We start from the raw sequence: 19,933 nt of genomic DNA on the forward strand, positions 1-19,933 counted from the left end.
AATGTGCTTAGATTAGCAAGTGTGCGCTTGTAAAAATGATGCACTGGCTGGAATGCTCCCCAGGGAGTAGAGAATGTGCATCCGATGACCGGGGTAATAATATGATTGCAGGGCCCTCAGGGAGAACAGTATGAATACTGATAAGGCTACCCCGGGTAAACAAGACATATTATTATTATTTATTGTTATGTGAAAGTAAACTGTATATGAATCAATGCCCTCCAGGCTCTCAGCTGATAACACTAAACAGGAGTCCTAAAAAGAATGACTCGACATCCATGATCTAATCTTCCTCGGATGTGGACATGTTACCTTACATCTTCTCCTAACCCCCTGTAGAGGATACATGGGCTGGAGGGGTTGCCATGGCAACAAGGTTTACCATGGCAACAAGGTTTACCAAAGCAATAGATGGTGAACCTCATCCCATGATGGTGTTGTGGAGTGATCCAGTTTGAACCGAAGGTTACAGAATGCTGCAAATTGCCAAGAAATGCAGAGGAGAGGACGTATAAAAACAGTCGGTAATGTTGCTGGAATGTTTGGGATGGCACACAGATATATCATGCAAGGATGGTTAAACCAAGGGAAGAGGGAGGAGGGAAGAGGGGAAAGTTAAAGTGCGAAAGGAAAAGACAACATACAGAAAAAGAAAGAAATATCAATAGACTGAAAATAAGAGAAACTAAACAGAAAAGGAAGAGACATTAATACGCAGAGAAGGGAAAGAGAGAAAGAGAAGTGTGATGGAAAGTTAAAAACAAATACATATATACCAGTATATACTGTACCTCCCTTTGTATAATGCCTTTATTAACAATTTAAAAATTAATGTTAAAAAACCTTCCTGCTTTAAAGTATAACTTTACCCTCATGACTATTTCTTGTAATAGTATTTGCAGCGACTATTTCGATTTTTTCTCCACGGCAGACTCGACCTGCTTTGGATTTGAAACACATAAGGAGAACGAAGTAAGGATAATGGAAGGGAGAGAGTGTTGGTAATACTTGATTAGTGCATACCCTATCAGCCTTGGGCCATCTCAACTAATTTTCAATACTCATCATCACCTAGTCTGCATCTTCAGACAAAGTCTTTGAATTGAAAACAGAGAAGTATTAACATATGGGCCACCTCTATTAAAATTGTCTTTTCACTGAAGATGAACCTTTGTGAAAGACTATACTTAAAGACTACAACACCACAATACCACACAGTAAAGGTAGCCAGGATTCAGTAAACCTGCATCTACACAGCTGCACATCCAACAGCATCTGTGATTAACCCCCTGTCCACACACAACATTTTCCGTGACTAATCATGATTAGCTATACCGTTTCGCGATAGTGATACCGTTTCGCGATAGTTTTACGACCAAAATTGTAGGTGTGGACGCTCACTAACGATACGTCGTATAACGAAACTAGTCTAACGAAACGCAGGTTTGGGCATCGTTTCGAACTGAAACTCAATAAAGAATCACGCCTAATCACGGAAATGTTGTGTGTGGACAGGGGGACCCCCTGGGGGAGTGTAACTAGTGTAACTAACTGGGCGGGGCTTAACGTGACCTCGAGCGAAATGAGACCAGACCTCTTATCACTATCGCGAAACTCTATAAAGAATCACGGAAAATGTTGTGTGTGGACAGGGGGCATTTTATACGATGATTCTTTAGTGACGACGTTTCTTGTGTGTGGACATCCTGGAATTTATACGATGATTCTTTATACGACGTATCGTTATAGAGTTTCGCGATAAATTGTTTTGTGTGTGGACACGCTGTGAGATTAAAGACAAGTCATGACAACACTAATGCGCAGTAGAATCTATATGTGCTGCTATTTACACACCTCAGCAGGCTCAGCTGAAATTTTTTCTTATATTGCATTTCATTTATGTAAACATCTTATTCATACTAGATTTTAAAAATACCCTCTTTGGAAATAAATCAAATTAGTATCGATGAAATGTGATTGCAGCTAAATCTTTGTTTTGGTTATGATAGTAAAACATATTTTCATTTCAATTTACTTTATTCAGAACATTCAAAGACCATTCAGAAAAAGAGAAATGTCACTGTTTAAGTGCCCACCTTCTTTGACCTGCATGCTGAAAATGAAGACTAGCACAACCACAGTAATTAGAAGCTAAGAAGCAAACTAAAAATTAAAGTCTGGAAACAAACAGCTTTTTAAGAGTTCCACAATGGGCAGATGTTATCAAACAAGATGAACAGAAGGAGAACAGAAGCAGGAGAATTCATCAATAGAAGTTGAGGGTAAGCTAACTTCACTAGAATCTTGATGTAAACAACGGGAAACAGAAACACAGAAGCAAACCAGTTTGATAGTTCAGCCTCATCCATCAAGCTCATATGACATTTCTTATGTTTGAGTCACACAAAGAAGATATATATATCATTGATATCAATATAAAGATAGAAATGTCAAAATAATCCACCATCACCCTGAAGGCCTCTCCTAGTCTTTGTTGCAACTGGCAAAACATACTTTGCATGATGAACCTCAACAAAATAATGTTTTTAAAAACCCAATAAACTAAACCTTTCTCAAGGAAGGTTCTACATGTTAGAGGAATTAAGAATTGTTCTACTTCTAAATTGTTAAAAAATGGTTGAAATGCAACTTTTTCAAAAGTTTCTAGAGGTAGGGGTCATGTGCACTGTCAATGGTTGTCCACGATTCAAGTTTGGGGTTTGTGGAGAAAAAGGTGATAATGGAAAATACAGACTTGTATACACAGATATGTGAGTCAGAGTCTGTTCGCACTATTAATAGATGTTATATGGTACACTGTCACTGTGTGAACAACCTTATACTTCTCCAGCCATAACACTTAAACACAGCATACTTTTTAATGTGTTCTGCAAACATTTACACATTGGGTCGTAAAACGTTGTACAGCGAGCAAGATAATGGTAAAACGTCTTTCTGTAGCATTTAGGTTCGGCAGTGGAAACATGGTCGTAGCGGCTGAGGGAGATAAAAGAAGCTACTAGTGTATCACAGAGCATGTGTTATGTGAATCAGAGCTAAACAATTTGGCTATTTTAACGTGCGGTTTGTAGACACATCACAAGACTGATGCAGATTGTAAGTGCCAAACATCCTACACATCTTGAAGAAGGATAGAAAAAACGAAAAAGAAAAGTCAGAATTGCAAGTTTTAAGACAAAAGATAAGTTATTTCATCCCAAAATGAAGCTTCTTTGGAGTGGGAGTTGCTATCTCCATCAAACAAATGGACTCCGAGTGGGCACAAGACAATGAGTCATGAATGGTAAACGAAAAAACAGATGAAAAGACAGATGAAATTCAAAACTCTACAGGATATCTAAGTGACTCCAAGGAGCAATGGAAAGAACAAATAGGTCACACAAGATGATGACAAAACTTCATCCATCTTTCAATCTAGCAAAGTGTCATGTAAGGTTAAATTTAACAAAGCATTATTTGAAGTTTGGAAGAAACAGACACATTGTATTGGGTACATGTGTCAGAGATCGATGCCACTTTCAAAAGAAAAGTGAAACTAGTTGACAATGCTCAGTGGTGACATTGATCTCAGGAAGAAATGCAGAAGTTGGGAGAAAAATTTCACTTACATTTTTTACCGTGCTTGGGCTGTTTGTGTTGCTTGGCAGATGGTTTGCTCGATTTGGATTTTTTCACCACCATAACGTCGTCCTTGCACTTCTTAGTCATGAGTGTTTCAGAAACTTGTAGGAATCTGAACTGTTTGAATCAGGAGCTACTTGGTAACACATGCGAGGTGCGTTAATGCAACACCAAAAGAGGTTCCAGAATTTGAAAATAAATAATGCGTTGCTATGTCAACAAAGTATAATTCACTTTATCATCAAAACAAAGCGATGAACTTGTCACTTGGTCAAAGTCCAAGAAAATGTTGTCTCATGAATATTCATGAAGATGGATGAGATGACAACTTGTTGCTATGGTAATGCATCACAATGACATTGTAAGTGGTGATATGCAAATCCAGAGAAAATTCCAGATGAGGGTAACGTCACGTAAGTTGGCTCCACCAAAATAGAAGATGGGGATCAAATAAGCTCCACCAAAATAGCAAGAGAGGATATAGATGATGAAGTACTCCTAGGAAGATGGAAGAGGAGGAGGAGGTTGAGGGATGCAGGGATGTTGAGTTGGTTTGGAGTTGTGGAATGTAAGACGGGATGGAAATGTCAGTGTCTCTGGTTACTTGGAGTCCTCCAGCTGGTCCCACCTGAAGACCTGATGGATGATGCTGGGGTCCCTGTCGTCATGAGAGACCAGCTCGCATCAACGATGGTTACCCCAGATGAATGAGCGAACACTCGATTTCTAGTAAAAATGTACAATCACGCGTTCCGGTCTTCAACTGATAGATGCTGCCAATGATGATGATGATGATGATGACGATGATGACAGCGATCGTAGAGCAGGAAGTTTGGAAAAAGAGTTGCTTTTGAAATTTAGGAATGTGAAAGAATTAAAGAAGGGGGTGGGGCGCTCTACCAGAGGTACATGAATGTTTTTCAAAGTATAAAATAAAACAGGAGAGCAGGGCAGGCGCAGAAGACATTTACAAGCAACAGGCCTGCACACAGCTACACTACATCTAGATATGATACAAGGCACGCTTAGTGACAGGCTACACACGCGTGCTTGTCTACCAAAACCCAACTTCCAGAGGGAGAGATGGGAGGAGAGGAAAAAACAGATGTTGATGAAGTTTATTATACCAGGGATGCTGCCAGGGAGTTAGCATTCCAATGCATAAGCGTGCCAGTCTTGCGCAGAGCGTGCGCAGAGCGGGTGCAGCTCCACGAGCCCAGGCATTAGCATAGACCAGCAGGGAGTGTGGGTTTGGAAGAAGAGTGCCATGCGACCTCTGCGGGATGTCCACCAATCAGAGAGCAGCTCCCTGGTAGGTTGAAGTGTGTATGATAGCATGTCAGCTGGTATCACCACAAACCCACGCTTCAGGCCCAGGGGGTAGCTCCCCATCAAACATGAGCAACATGTTTACCCTCCAGCAGCTCTTCAAAAAAAGTTTAGGGGGTAAGCAAGACCCATCTGAGCCACACCCCTACACCCCTCTGCTACCGGTCCTGGTTCTGTGATTGGTGCATAAAGTCTCCTCTATGTTAATGGAGTGTAGCAGGGTGCAAAGCTTGGTTACCACCCATAGGGGTATTGACTAGTCTCAAACATACACCTTGATTAATCTCATAAGTAAATAAATACACTACACACCTCTAATCAATACATGGATGCTAGAACAACCACAGGTAATCACAATGTTGATGAAAATGATAATCTATGGTACATTCAAAGTTTCAAACCAATCCCATTACAAGTTGTTCCATTTTCATTAGCATTTATTTCACTGCACTTGTTCTCTTTAGTTACACCATGGACCTACATGGTCACACACAGATTTCATACAGCTACCCAGTGAATCACAGAGATACTTTAAGCCAACTTTCCAAACTTATTTCAATAATTATTTTGATAAAAATCAGACAGGTCATGAAAGTTTCTGTTTGTATAGATGTGTACACAACTGTGTACTCAACTTGTACAACTTTGAAATATATATATTTTTTTGTATTTACAAATATTGAACCTATGCATACTGCATAATGTGGGGCTACTTCTTTTAAACACTTCCAAGCTTGATTTTTCAATTCAAAAGTCCTCCAAAATTAAATAACCATTCAGGCATACATACTACAAGAACTGCAGTGGAGTGAAGAAGAACAAGGCTTCAACATCCTGACCCACTGATGTCAGATCCATGTGACAAGACATCAAGGGAGGGTCTGGATATCCCAGACTAGACTACCCAAACCACAAATCTGGAGGCACAAGCCTGGCACAAGCCTAAGACCCCCAGCAAAGCCTAGTTAATGAATGGCGTGCTGCTAAGACCCTCAGGGGTACAGGGATTGCTAATCAGTGAAGACCCTATCATTCTGACATAACATAACAATACACCAACAAAAATAGGGGTGTAGTCTGTACCCCCATCTTAGAAACTTCTGTAAAACTTTGGTGAAACATGCAATACAGGTTGTGACAATTTGTTGTTGAGGAATGGACATCTCTCAATTTCTGATAACAAATCTGAATTTGGATATAGTTAGTCTGCATCGACACTGAAATCTCAATAAATTCAAGCAAACCAAAATATTAACTTCCTTCTGCATAACCAGATGTGAAAGAATTGCAAGGATGGGGTCTGATATGAAAGACTACTCACTAAACAATAAAGTTTGCAGAGAAGAAACCATATGTGTTGGATTGGGTCAAAATCCTGATTACAAAATTGGATTTAAAAGTAGTTTCATTTTCTCACCTGCTGAAAAGAAAGCAAAATGCCCAATCTCTAAAATAGAACAGATAACATGGTGAAGCTGTTTGGGGGAGGATGACTCTGAATAGGGTCTGTGAACAATTTTTTTCAAACATCCAAAAGATGGAGTCTGCTTTGCATTTGAAGAAAAAAAAATGGGATGGTTTTAGAAGGAGATCAATGGGAAAAATGAACCTATTCTATTTGTTTCTTATCTCAAAATCATTCTTAACACCAATCCTGAGGATGAATTGACTCTATCACATTTTGAGAGTTAGAAAGATTAAGTATGTATGGACGTATACAGATAGCACCAGTTTTTATTTTGACAGCCTCCATAACATTTCCCAAACTTAATTTTGTTTTCTCCAAAATGTTACATATTTCACACAAACTGGATGATACATGATTCTTTATGATAACTGAATGATACTGTAATCAATTGAAATGGATTTTTAAAAGAAGTGTTCAACCATTCTTTTTGTAAATTCATAAGCCTATTTCTTGAAACAAAAGGAAAGGTAGTTTAATAGCTGAAATACTACAAGAACTAGAAAGTTTTGTCAAACTTTCCCTAACAAATTCAATTTTAACTACTATTTGACCCTTGACCCTGTGGGTTGAACAGCAGCCAACGATTCATTCATAACAAGACCCAGTACGTCCCCGGTCCATTCATAATATCCACACCTGGTTTGATACTTTACAACCCCTCCCCCTCCCCCCCCCCCCCTCCCTAACCATTTCCCTTTTTCTGCAAAAATAAATAGGGTTGGAGCTAGCCTACAGGGTCCTATAAACAGGACATTTGGACAGGATCCGATTTAAGATGCTCTCTGGGCACGCTCAGTTGGACTTGACCTGTGACCTAGAATCAAGCTCTGTTAGTCTTGAGGTGCATATGACTTTGAAGTAGGTTTAGTTTGCTTCTCTCTTATGGTGAAGGTTTGTGGTTCAAAGCCGAGAACTGCCTTTATTGAGTCTTTCTTGTTGTTGTTGTTGTGGGTTTTTTTCAGGGGGGGGGGGTTTAAAGAAGATTCCCTTTTTTAATTGTCACACATCTAAAAATTAAAATGAGTTAGTGGTAGATTTTTCCCTCTATTGAATTAAAATTGGATGATAATGACTTTAAAAGAACCGTTACTGTCTGCACAATTAGGCAGTACTGTCACTTTGTAACAATAAATCTTCAGTGACTGTAACAATATCTGCAAAAAAGTTTGTATTTTTGACAAAGTTCAGTGAAATGTGCTGCTCTTCTATCAAACAATTTTATGATTACAAAGTCAAACATTTTTATGATAACCATTCTTGGACTGAATAGTTTAATGTCTTGAGGAATAGACTGATTCATCTTGCTGCATGTCAAGACTAGATCTTTTTTTTAACTACAACCACAAGAGAGAAGCCAGTAGGGGTAACAAACTTTGTATATCATTTAAAGAAAACAAAGGCAAAATGAGCAAAAAGTTTCCCTAGTTACAAGGCATCAACGGTGCTAAGCTGTGCTCTGATTGGTCGATCGGCACACGCTGCCACGTGCTGTAACCATCATGTGACACAGCAGGACAGGAGAGCGCACACGTCTTCTACAAATGGCTACCGAGGGAGGGAAGAGTCAAGAAAAACAACAACCGAGGGAATGAAGGGCCAAAGAGAGGGGAAAAGAGAGGAGAGGGGAGGAGAAAATGTTCCAGAGGTTGGAAGAAGAATGGATGGAAGGTCATGAAAGCTACATTCCAGGACCAATTTGATTTCTGTTGTCTCAAGTTTATACCACAGGTGCAAGGTTTGTGCTGTATAGAGCTTTCAAACTTTGGCAGTGCTCAAGACTCCACTAAAGCTACTTGTAGACAGTCATCATGATCCCTCATGTGAATAATGATGACTTCTGTTCCCCTACATTCTCGCTAAATTCATCATGTGATGTCTTTTTGGGCAAGTTGTGGGATATACGTTGATCTGTATCTGATTATAGTTCAAAATTTGTTGTATTATGAAATTTCACAAAAAAGAAGTTTTTTTGATGAAAAAAGGAGAATGCAGAGAACTTGTTTCTGAACTATACCAAACATTTGGTTCAAATCAAATTCACTAAAGGAAGAACAAAAATCCTTCTGATGGATAATACCCTGTAACAAAGGGAGCCATTTTTCAAGATTTATTACTACAAATGCTTTACAAAGTTATCTGAATAGAAAGTGCTTAGAAACTAGATGAATGGGATAATAGTTACATGTATGTGCTGTGAATTATCTTGTATAAAATTCTCTAGTGCAAATCTTTTCAATATAGATGCTATGAATAGAGATAGATATATAGATAGATAGAGATATATAGATAGATAGAGAGAGGGAGAAAGAGAGAAAGAGAAAAAGAGAAAGAGAGAGAGAGAAATAGAAAGAGAGAGAGAGAGAGAAAACAAAAGAGAGGGAGAGAGTGAGAGAGAGAGAGAGAGAGAGAGAGAGAGAGAGAGAGAGTGAGAGAGAGAAGGAGGGGGGGGGGGGAGAGGGTAGATACATATAGATTTAGATTTAGAGATGCAGATCGGGATGGCCCTTGTGCAGAATATCATAACAATCATGACCTTTTGTCTTTGGCATTGTCCCTTCCACTGATACCCATATAGCACGGAATGAGATGTGATCTGCTAGATGTATCTATACTCATCAATGCAAAGTGGAACTGAAAGCTGCCTCATTCATTCAAGAAAACGGACTTCAATCCTTACCTAAACGCGGAGGTCAGAAACTTGTTATCAAATATAACTCTCAGAAACTGTTTCTCTCTTTTTTCACGATTCAATGTCATGGTATCCTCAAAATATAACTCAAAAGTACATGTCATCATTTGTAATGAGTTAAAGATCTATTTTGTTCTCTTGTGTTAGAATTGTATAAAAAAAGAAGTTGTAAAATCATATTTGAAAGTTTTCAATTCAAACATTCATCATGTTTGTTTGTTTTTGTTGTTGCTGCCTTCAACATCCTGCAAAACTCAGGAGTTTTTAAAACTGATTTTATTTATTTGTCATTTTTGGATTGTATTAATACAGAAAGGCACAAAGTCTATAATATAGCATTACTGAAGGATAAGAATTCCACCAGGTAACTAAAAAAAAAAAGTCAATTCCATCCGACTGATTCTATATGAATTCCATCCCAGAGGCACGACTGCATCCTCACATCAAACCAGAGAGAAAAGAGTCATTTGTTACCCAAGCCCTCTAACCCAGATCCTCACATCTGTTTCATGGTATACCGGTGAATACGGTAGCAGACCTAAATGTTTGACCATTCCAAACCATGAAAGGAGGAATCCTAGACATGAATGAGTCCCTGTTTCTGATCACATATAAACCAACATGGTCCCAATTCTTGGTAATAAAGCGCTTCCTCAAGGTTAATGTCTATCTGTTATGGACCTGGAGCAGGTATTTGGGAGAAGGGGTAGAAACTAGAAAGGAGGGTGATAGGGGAGGGGTGATGGGGAGGGGTGATGGGGAGGGGTGATAGGGGAGGGGTGATGGGGGAGGGGTGATGGGGAGGGGTGATGGGGGAGGGGGTGATGGGGAGGTGAGGGTGATAGGGGAGGATGATGGGGGAGGGGGAGGGGGAGAAAGGTGAAAAGGAGAGGATTGAAAAGAATGCAACACAATGTGAAATGGGGTAGAGAGCATAAAAAGAAGGTCCTGAAGAGTTGGGGAAGGGAAGGGAGGGAGGGAGAGGGGGAGGGAGAGGGGGAGGGAGAGGGGGAGGGAGAGGGGGTGGAGAGAGAGGGGGAAGGGAGAGACAGAGAGGGAGGGAGGGAGGGAGGGAGGGAGGGAGAAAGAGAGAGACACATAGAGAGAGAGAGAGAGAGAGAGAGAGAGAGGGGGAGGGAGAGAGGGGAGGAAGAGAGGGAGGGGGAGAGAGAGAGAGAGACAGACAGAGAGAGAGACATGACAAAATAAGAATGAAAAAAAGACACCCTTCAATACTGTGGTTTGCAAACCTTGCACAAGGATGTAAATGTTCTGACGTAAGTTTGAACCAGAATAAATATTTTTGCTCCTGAAATAGAAACAGAAACATTCATTGAGCACGTCATTTCCGAGAGTTCTATTTAAATCCAGATTTAACAACAAACCCAGAATGAAAGCTTTCAATTCAACTCATGAATATCCATTGGTAACAATTGTTCAATAGAATTAAAAAGAAGAAGACGGCATAATACACCTGTAATCTATATGGAGAGAGATGTGTTTTCTTACTCACTTTGTTATCACGGTAGTATAGCAACTACAATCAAAACAAAGATCAATTTACATCATTATCTTAATCAAAATCGTAAGATTTGTCTTTTATTACCATTTTGAACATTTTATGTCAGTTAATAAACAAATTTACCAACTAAATTATTCATACCCCTACCAAGTTTGAAATTTGTTAAGTTTATGATTCTTGAAACGTGACATATTATCTGGAAGTATTAAACAAAGGCCCTAATTCAACCTGTCAACCTTTCAATCTTGAGTTATAAACAAAAAACAAAAAAACATCAAATTTACAAGGGGTATGAATAATTTAGTTGTTAACTGTATCTGGCTGGCTATTTTTAGGAGATAGTCTAAAGTGGCATGAGTCTAGCGGATGGGAGTATAACGAGAGTCGAAATATATGAGCGTTCTGGATGGTGCAGATGAGATGCTGACATGGTTTCTGGGCCAAATTTATAGATTCCTCAAAGTTTAGTGGCAGAAAGCAAGCGAACAGATAGGGAAGGGAAACTGGTTCAAGTTTAGCTGAGGGAGTTCACAGATTTATGGCGGGTAAAGTCAAATGTTACATCGGATTTGGTTAGTCATGTGGAGAATGGAGTTATTGGTTTGATCAAAGAGAGGAGGCGGGGAAGTTTAAAGGGACTATTTAACATTTGTGAAAGTCTCAACATGTGTTTGAATTATGCATTAACCTATTTTGAAATGCTTGGTACAACATATTAGAAGTTCACATAAATTGATTACTTTTCCACAGAGAGACAGACAGAGACAGAGAGAGAGAGAGAGAAAGGGAGATGATTCCACCATTAGTTGTTTAACTTTAGATAATTTGTTGTGTTGACCAAAATGAAAATAGAAAAATAACCTGATATAAACATTTCTGCCTTTTATCTACAAGTCATTCAATAGGAGATTATTGCACTCTGTCATTGTTTTCTTAAAAAATAATAATCATGGGTCAACTAAAACTTTATACACTAATTTTGAATCACTTTGTTTGAAACAACACGTTTCAAAATCTTCTTTGAATTAACAAATTCATTTATTCCTGAAGTAATATATATTCTGTTTATGAATTATAAGTTGTGTTGTTGTCCATTATACTTGATTTGTATCAGTTTATTTGATACGTTAATGTTAGCTTTAAAAGGAAAGATTGTATAATCATATGTTTGTAACATTGAATTATTGAATTACATGCATTTACTGTTATGGTTTTGAAAATGTCACTTCTACTTTAATATAATGATATATTATTATTGATGTTCTGCAGAACATATATTTTACAATGACAAGGATCATAAATTTAATTCCACATGAAAAATAATAGAATTATGAATGTGGGTGTAACTTTTTGATATTTGAGTGACTTTAAAATTGAAAAAAGAAGAAGGTATACATGTAGACAAGCGGACTCTATTCTATAATTCTTCCAGATTGGAATGCCTCCCTGTCTATTCTTAGGAGAGATGACTTTCCCCCAGCGGATGTTTTTACTCCGTATCACTTTTAAATAGAATTATCAAACACAGCTCAATCCCAACGTCTGAGCACCTCCCAGCCTCAAACTGACTATTTGTTTGACTTGAACATCGACCAAAGACGCTCCAAGATTATGACGTTTTCTCTACCAAGGGCTGAGAGAGAGAGGAAGTTTTATCCTGCCGTATCATTATCCATGGCTCTGCTAAGCCATGAGTGGAGTTTTATTTCTGTCTTAAGCTTTGGCACGGAGCTCCGCCTTGTTAAAAACATATACAATGCCCTCACAATATATGATATGATATACACTTGACATGTAGTGAGCTTCTTGTCAGTTCCTCACAAGGTACAAGGTGTGCGAGCAAAAATACATTTGAATCTATTTCTACATTATATCTATCCTGTTAAAAACATATATACAATGCCCCCACAATATATGATATGATATACACTTGACATGTAGTGAGCTTCTTGTCTGTTCCTCACAAGGTACAAGGTGTGCGAGCAAAAATACATTTTGAATCTATTTCTACATTATATCTATCCTGTTAAAAACATATACAATGCCAGCACAATATATGATATGATATACACTTGACATGTAGTGAGCTTTTTGTCTGTTCCTCACAAGGTACAAGGTGTGCGAGTAAAATACATTTGGAATCTATTTCTACATTATGTTCATCTTATGTATTATATACCTATGGATCATGTAATGTAAATAATGGCAAGGGAGTCTATCATTAGCCAATATTTAATGATGCTAAACGTTAGTGACTCCTCAGAGAAGTGGAAAGGTTATCATCACTTAACTGTATGAAAAATCATCTCTTATAAAACTGTAAAATGTGTGTATATATAAACATTTGCTTTATGTTAATTGTTTCAATGGCTTAATGACTCATTCTGGTCATTCTCTTGCAATACACATGGAGAAAAAAATGTAAAAAACAAAGGATCAAAATTATAATTAATCATTTTTGTAATAATTTTAAACATCATTTTTTTTCCAATCATTTATTGCTCAATTTTTTCTCTTTCCTGGTGATATTCAAATGTTTAATAAGAACTAATCATCTTTTGTTGGTGTTGGGCACTGTATGACAATGTATGCCATACACAATGACAGTCTTGCTTATGAGGCACTCTGTATAGATTGCCTATGCCTCAAGTTCGCTTCTAATGCAGCGATATCTAACCTCAGAACAGAACGAAGGAAGAGAAGTGTCTTTTATCCAAACACAGCATTCCGACTCCCACTCTGTTTATTTCCCCTAAATTTCAGCACTTTACAACAGATTTCGGCTACGACAGCTCCCTGTCTGTCTGTCTGTCTGTCTTTCCATCATATGTCCATTCTTATTTCACACCTACCCTCTTCAGATCCTCGTTTGTGGTGTTCGTTTGGTTTGATTATTAAACAAAGGAATATCTAGAATCATCTCACCTGTCATGTATTGAAAAAAAGTCAAACAATTTAAGGTAGCACCACTATTTAAAGATAATCTCATATTATGGCAACAATTATACAATACTACATATCCAGAGAAATGCTGACAATATACAACTTTATATTGATTTTTCACTGTACATAGAGAAAAAATCTTGAAATACCTTAATTTTGTCTTTATTACAAAGCCCCCAAATATCCATATCCATATTGTTTTGTCCAAGAACAGAATAAGAACAGTTTAAGGGAATATTGAGACATAAACATGACAAAAATAGGATGACTTGTTTGGAGTTTTCAGAGTGTATAGGATTACCCCAAGAGTAATTTACACTAGAATTGAACCGACTGTGTTTGTTTACACTTACAAAATCAAGTATTTCTTTTGGCAAATATTTTGTTTGAAACATTGTCCTTCAACCAAAGAAAACAGCTTGAGGTCTTCATAGTATCATAACAATCTAAAAATACAGTTCACATGACACATGAGACTTTTTGTAAATTGATTTGTAAACTTCTACCAGTGAAATACAAATTTTCAAAATGGATAATAAATGCTTAATGTCAATTTCAGTGAGAGAGATTCTATTCTGTAAGTCTACGACAACAAATTTTCATACAAAACTTTATTGAATTGTTAATTAATAATGATCACCTATTTGGCGTCAAGAAAATTTTGGAAAATATTATTGACCCCTTGCATAATAACTGACAGTTGCTCGCATCCAAAAGTCTCTGGCTTCATGATACACTAAATATACTGAATAGCAGAGACTGCAAGTGTTTGTTCACAATCACAAAACGTGTGTATTATTTGATATTATTTCAGCAATGTTTAGTACAAAACAGTGACCTTCACCTGAAGCAAACAGCATGAGGTTATTATGCTCCAATATTAATCTAAAAATACAACTCACATGTGACAGTGACTAGACAGATACATGATTTCATCGCCATTTGACTTGATAAAATCCGGATCCCCTCCTTTTCTTTTCGACAATCCCTAAACAGAGAGCATTCCATCTTCAAATTGGCACAGTGGGGGCAGGAGGAAATAGACAAATGGCCGACAAAGAATACCAGGCAAAATTCACTTTCAGATTTGTTAGTAACATGGGGAGAATCCTTCCTAGTCCGTTCATCGGAGAAGATGCCTGCAGTATTATTCACTCATTATATATGTAGTTCATCATAATCTTATTCAGTATACAGGAAAATGTTGACCTCATTGGTAAATTCTCATTTTTTGGATTTATTCAGGTTCTAATCATTTTGGTATTCAAAAGATTGGAATGCAATACATTAATATTTCTATTTACATGTATGTCTGCCCTGCTATGACCCACTGCTTGTCAAGTTTTTACATACAATTTAAGTTTTGTGGGAGAATTGGGACAATATATTCAATAATCAGGATTAAAATGTTATCACCAAATAAAGGTATAAACTCACTTAAACTAAAAACTTCTGCATGTTTTATTTTTCATCAAAATTCTTTATAGAAACTTTCTCAACATGTTCAGGTTCGTTTTCCATCTTATCATTTTCAAAAGTCCAGTTCATGTTACAAGCCAGTACCTCATCCGGCCATAGTGCCCATGATATGTATTTTCCCTCTGCATTTTACTATCATTCCAGCTAGATTTTTGTCCGCTTATCACCCAAACAAAGAGCCCTCCTCATACTCCTAATTCAAGCTGTCTCCTCCACCCCACACGTCATGGTAACCATGGCAACCAGCAACAGCCAGGATGGCAGACTTAACTCTGATTGGATGAAAACAAACCATGGCTAAAACATTCTTTTTTTTTCTTTCTTTCTCACTCTCTCTCTCTTCCTCTCCATCACCAGAATTCCTGAAGTTTTGTGGTGATAGAAGTAGCAGAAAGACCGACGTCATAATACAGCATGAGCATGGAATGTGACAACTGAGTGGTGCAAGTACCAGCATATTTCTCTATAGCTGGGACTGGCATAAATGTAGAGATTTATGGCATCATGAATCTATTTCTGGCAATTTATCAAAAGATAATTTTTCGTCAATTCTAATATCAATATTTCATGACTGACAACATGAATGCTTTATGTATCCCACGTAAAAGCTGTCCTCCTCGTAAGATATGAATGTTACAGCTCATGTGCCTGGCTATTACTATTAGCTGTCTTGTTTTTCAAGAAAACTCTATTTCCTCTATTTTTAGAGTCACCTTTCCTGCTCCTATGCATTCTTTCCAAGGGTTTTTAAAATTCCACTCTTTCCAGGAGCTCCTTCTTTGCTCCTATGGGGGAAGGTATTTCTCAAATAATCTGACAATTATCTTTCGGGGGTTACCGAGAGAAAATCCACAAATTGAACAGCTGTGGCGACAGTAACGTTTTAGGGGCATGTGATGCTTATCAAGTATTTCGCAAATTCCAACTCGTTGCACCTTTGTGTCAAAGTAGAGTTAACACAAGCTGTGTTCATAAAACTTTTTTAAAGCCAGATCTGGGAACATGAAACACTCACCAAAATTGCTAAATTTAAAACTTGCTTTCAATGTATGATGTTCATAAAACCTTTTCGAAACAAAAACATGTTCTATGTTCTATGTTCACAAAGCACTCAGTATATGCTAGTCTGTGACACAGACTCTAATGCAGTCCTGTTTATGGCCTAAATAGTGGCTTACAGTGGTAAATACTGCTTGAAAATGTTCCATTCAAAGCCTATGTATGTGTTAAGACAACTCAAATACTTCAGACCCTGCAATGTATGTTATGATTTTGTCAATGGTTTGATATCCTTTAAACATGGTTGAGGTCTCAGTTTATTCACGTAATTCCCGAAAGAGTGATTTTGACATAACCATGTTTCAAAACTTGAGTCTCAAACATTTGTAAATTTATGACCCATTGAAATTGCATGAACACAACCCCATTTTAAATGAACATACTTCAAAAATCGTAATTCCGAAAAAGAAATCGTTATCTGAACGAAGCCATCGTTCATCAAAGGGTTTATCATGGCAGCTTCAATCGTCATGGCACCCAGACCAAACACTGTCACACTCTGTTGGTGCAACATGAACATATTTCACAACAAATGATATCTTTTTGAATGATGACTGAATACTCAATTGCTGGTATGGTACAGGTTTACTCCAGGGGCGCTGAAAAACAGCTTGCCTCCAGCAGCTTGTGTTTCTGTGATTTTCTAGGACTTTTTACTTATTATTTCTTTGCTTTGGAATGTCTTGATCATATGATACGACATAATATGGGTCTCTTTAATATCACCTCCATATGATGTATTTTTCATTGATATTGCTATAAATGTATTATTATTTTCATTTTGTTATTATTCTCTTGCAGTTGAAAGGTACGAATGCCAATAAATCTGTTTTCAAACATTATAACAACATTTGGAATGTTTGGGAGGGAAAATGTTCTCTCTCTCTTTTTTTTTTTTCTTTTTTTTTTTTTTTTTTTGGGGGGGGGCTACTTCATTATGTTTTTTTTCTATAGCTTTTTGTTCAATCCTCTATTGTGTCTAATGTTCTAGGGCTAAATTGAACTCGCCCTTCTCTTTCACTGTTTTTAGTGATCAGTTGCCCTCACTCTGTTATACAAACACTTTCTTCTGTCTTTCTTTCTTTCTTTTTTTCTCCTTCTCTCTCTCTAACCTTTTATTTCTCTCTCTCTCTCTCTCTGTCTGTCTCTCTGTCTGTCTCTCTCTCTCTCTCTCTGTCTGTCTCTCTCTCTCTCTCTCTCTCTCTCTCTCTATCTCTCTCTCTCTATCCATCTATCTCTCTCCACTCCTCATTATCTTCCTTCTCTCTCTTTCAGTCTACTAATTATCAATTAAAGACCACATGCTGGTAGTGAAATTGACCTTTGAGATAAGCCTTGTCAAAAGTGAGCCCAAGTGTGAAAAGGAGATATGTATTTAACACCATGGCGCGTGATATGATGGCTTATCTTGTATAGAAGATACCAACACATGCATGGCCCCCTCATACCAACATGATTTCAGTGGGACAAAAAGATAGCTACCAAACTTTGACACCTGAACATTTGACTACTGAAACTGACTATCAAACTGTGATGACTGAAACTTTAACTACTATAATTCGTCGCTGTTTTCACGAAGTGACGGTAGTGAAAAAAAATTGCATTCACTTTGCGTGACGATTTTCCTCACTACCGTCACTTCGTGAAAACAAGGACGAATTGACTACCAAACTTGACACCTGAAACTTTGACTCCTGAAACTTTTACTACTGAAAATACCAAACTTTTACAACTGAAACTGACTACTGTAAAACCAGAGACCTTTTACCACATAAACTTACGTGAATTGCAAAGAAGTATACAGTTTATTTCAATTATTGAATATCTATAAATCTGGATCCCTCAAAGAATTTGTACAAATTCCCTGCACATCAGCAGTTTTTAAAGGAAAGTATGTCAGCTTTCAAACGTAACAACAGCTCATCTCAAAACATTTCAAACATGATCAAATCAATTACATTTGAATTATGTCCTACAATGCAAGTACTAGAGATACAAGTACAGATACTACTTGATGAGAAACAGTTAGTATGGTTTGTCAAATATTCATAAAAGTGAAGATTCTGAGGAAGTTTAGAATGAGGGAAATTTGCTCAACTTAAAAAAGAGACGGGGGAGGGGGGGGGGGGTTGAAAAGAGTTCTAACTGTGAAATTTTTAATTTCTCCTTGTCCATACCCCCAGCTCATTTTTCATTTCATTTTTATTCACCTCCCAGCCCAAAATTACCCCTCCCCTGGGTTGAGCTAAAAATCATTAAAATTCTAAGAATACGGAAAGCTTTCAAAGCTTGTTCCCCCAGGCTACGATTTGAAGATCACCCATCAATTTACACACATCACCCAATTACTCACATGTTGAGCATGCTGTGTGATTAACCCAATGAGTGCCAAACCCATCTCATGTTGGTTTATTGTGCTGGGGAGATGTGGTAACACGGGGGCAGAGGAGTTAATTGATGTTTTGTGAGGAGGGGTAGAGGTCATCTCAAAAGCTGGGGTTGTTCTGACAAAAAAACCATTTTCCTTGAATTTGTGTCAAGAACAATTTTGAATAACAAGAAGGAGAAAAGAAAGAAGAATGAGCTATAACCTATAATATTCCATGACAGCATGTGATAACTATGCACCATATCTCCCCATTCCTTACATTTTCAGATAAAGGCATTTACAAAGATTGCAAACATTTCAATATGATTTCCAATCATCAAGTCAGGACCTAAAAGAGCCTAACACATAGCCACATGAAAATGTTTAGACATAATAATGATCTTTTAAATGATCAAATACATCATACTATTTCTATAGGCAATAATGTCTGAAACGGCAGTAGTTGATATCTTCACCTGACATCTCTCTGATATATTGTGGGAGTTTAAAAGATATTTGTATGGGACAATTTGAAGATAAGGAAATTAAGGCCTCTCACTTTTTCTTCACCTGTACAAGGTTTAAGATTATTTGGCCGTCTCAGTAGGCTTCTTTGAAGTCTACCCCCTTACATCAACCCTCTTATCCTATAGCCATTGCTTAATCCTCAAGACAAGCAGAAAGTGAGTACTAATGCTTATGATAAGGGTCGGGATCTAACTGTACCCGTCTAACTGTTTGCAGGCTATCAAATACAAACAAATTGATGTGGTAATCATTCAATTCAGAGTAGACCTCCCAAATAGATGAAGAAAGTTTCATAATTTGTAATTACTCATACCATGGATATAATAGCGATATCTATGCTTTTACTAAGTTATAGAGAGTTTGGTCATATTAATATAGTACATTAAAAATTGCATGCAATAGGTCTTTTTCATATATGATCTACCTCACCATTGGTCCAGAGCCACACCCCTCAATCACTCTCCACCCCATGTCTATCTCTCTCTCTTTCTCCCCCTCTTCTGTCTCCTCCCTATTCTTTTTCTGTTCATTCTTTTCGCTCTCCTCTCTTTTTGTCCCCTCTCTCCTCTTCACCCCCTCTGTCATCGTCTCTGGTTCTCTCTCTCTCTTTCTCTCTCTCTCCCTCTCTCCCTCCCTCCCTCCCTCCCTCCCTCCCTCCCTCCCCTCCCCTCCCCTCCCCTCCCCTCCCCTCCCCTCCCCTCCCTCTCCCTCTCCTTCTCCTTCTCTCTCTCTCCCTCTCCCTCTCTCCTCTCATCTACCAGACTTGTCACTCTATCATAAATTACCACTGCTTTACCACTGCTTTACCACTGCACTGCATTATTATCCCTAACCCAACACACATCAAATTGAACTGTCTGAAAGCCAAGACCAAACCTTTTCCATACTTCAGGAGGAGCTGACAGA

The sequence above is a fragment of the Strongylocentrotus purpuratus genome, unplaced genomic scaffold, assembly GCF_000002235.5.
Source record: "Strongylocentrotus purpuratus isolate Spur 01 unplaced genomic scaffold, Spur_5.0 spur5_scaffold_14, whole genome shotgun sequence".
In the NCBI taxonomy this organism is placed as follows: domain Eukaryota; kingdom Metazoa; phylum Echinodermata; class Echinoidea; order Camarodonta; family Strongylocentrotidae; genus Strongylocentrotus; species Strongylocentrotus purpuratus.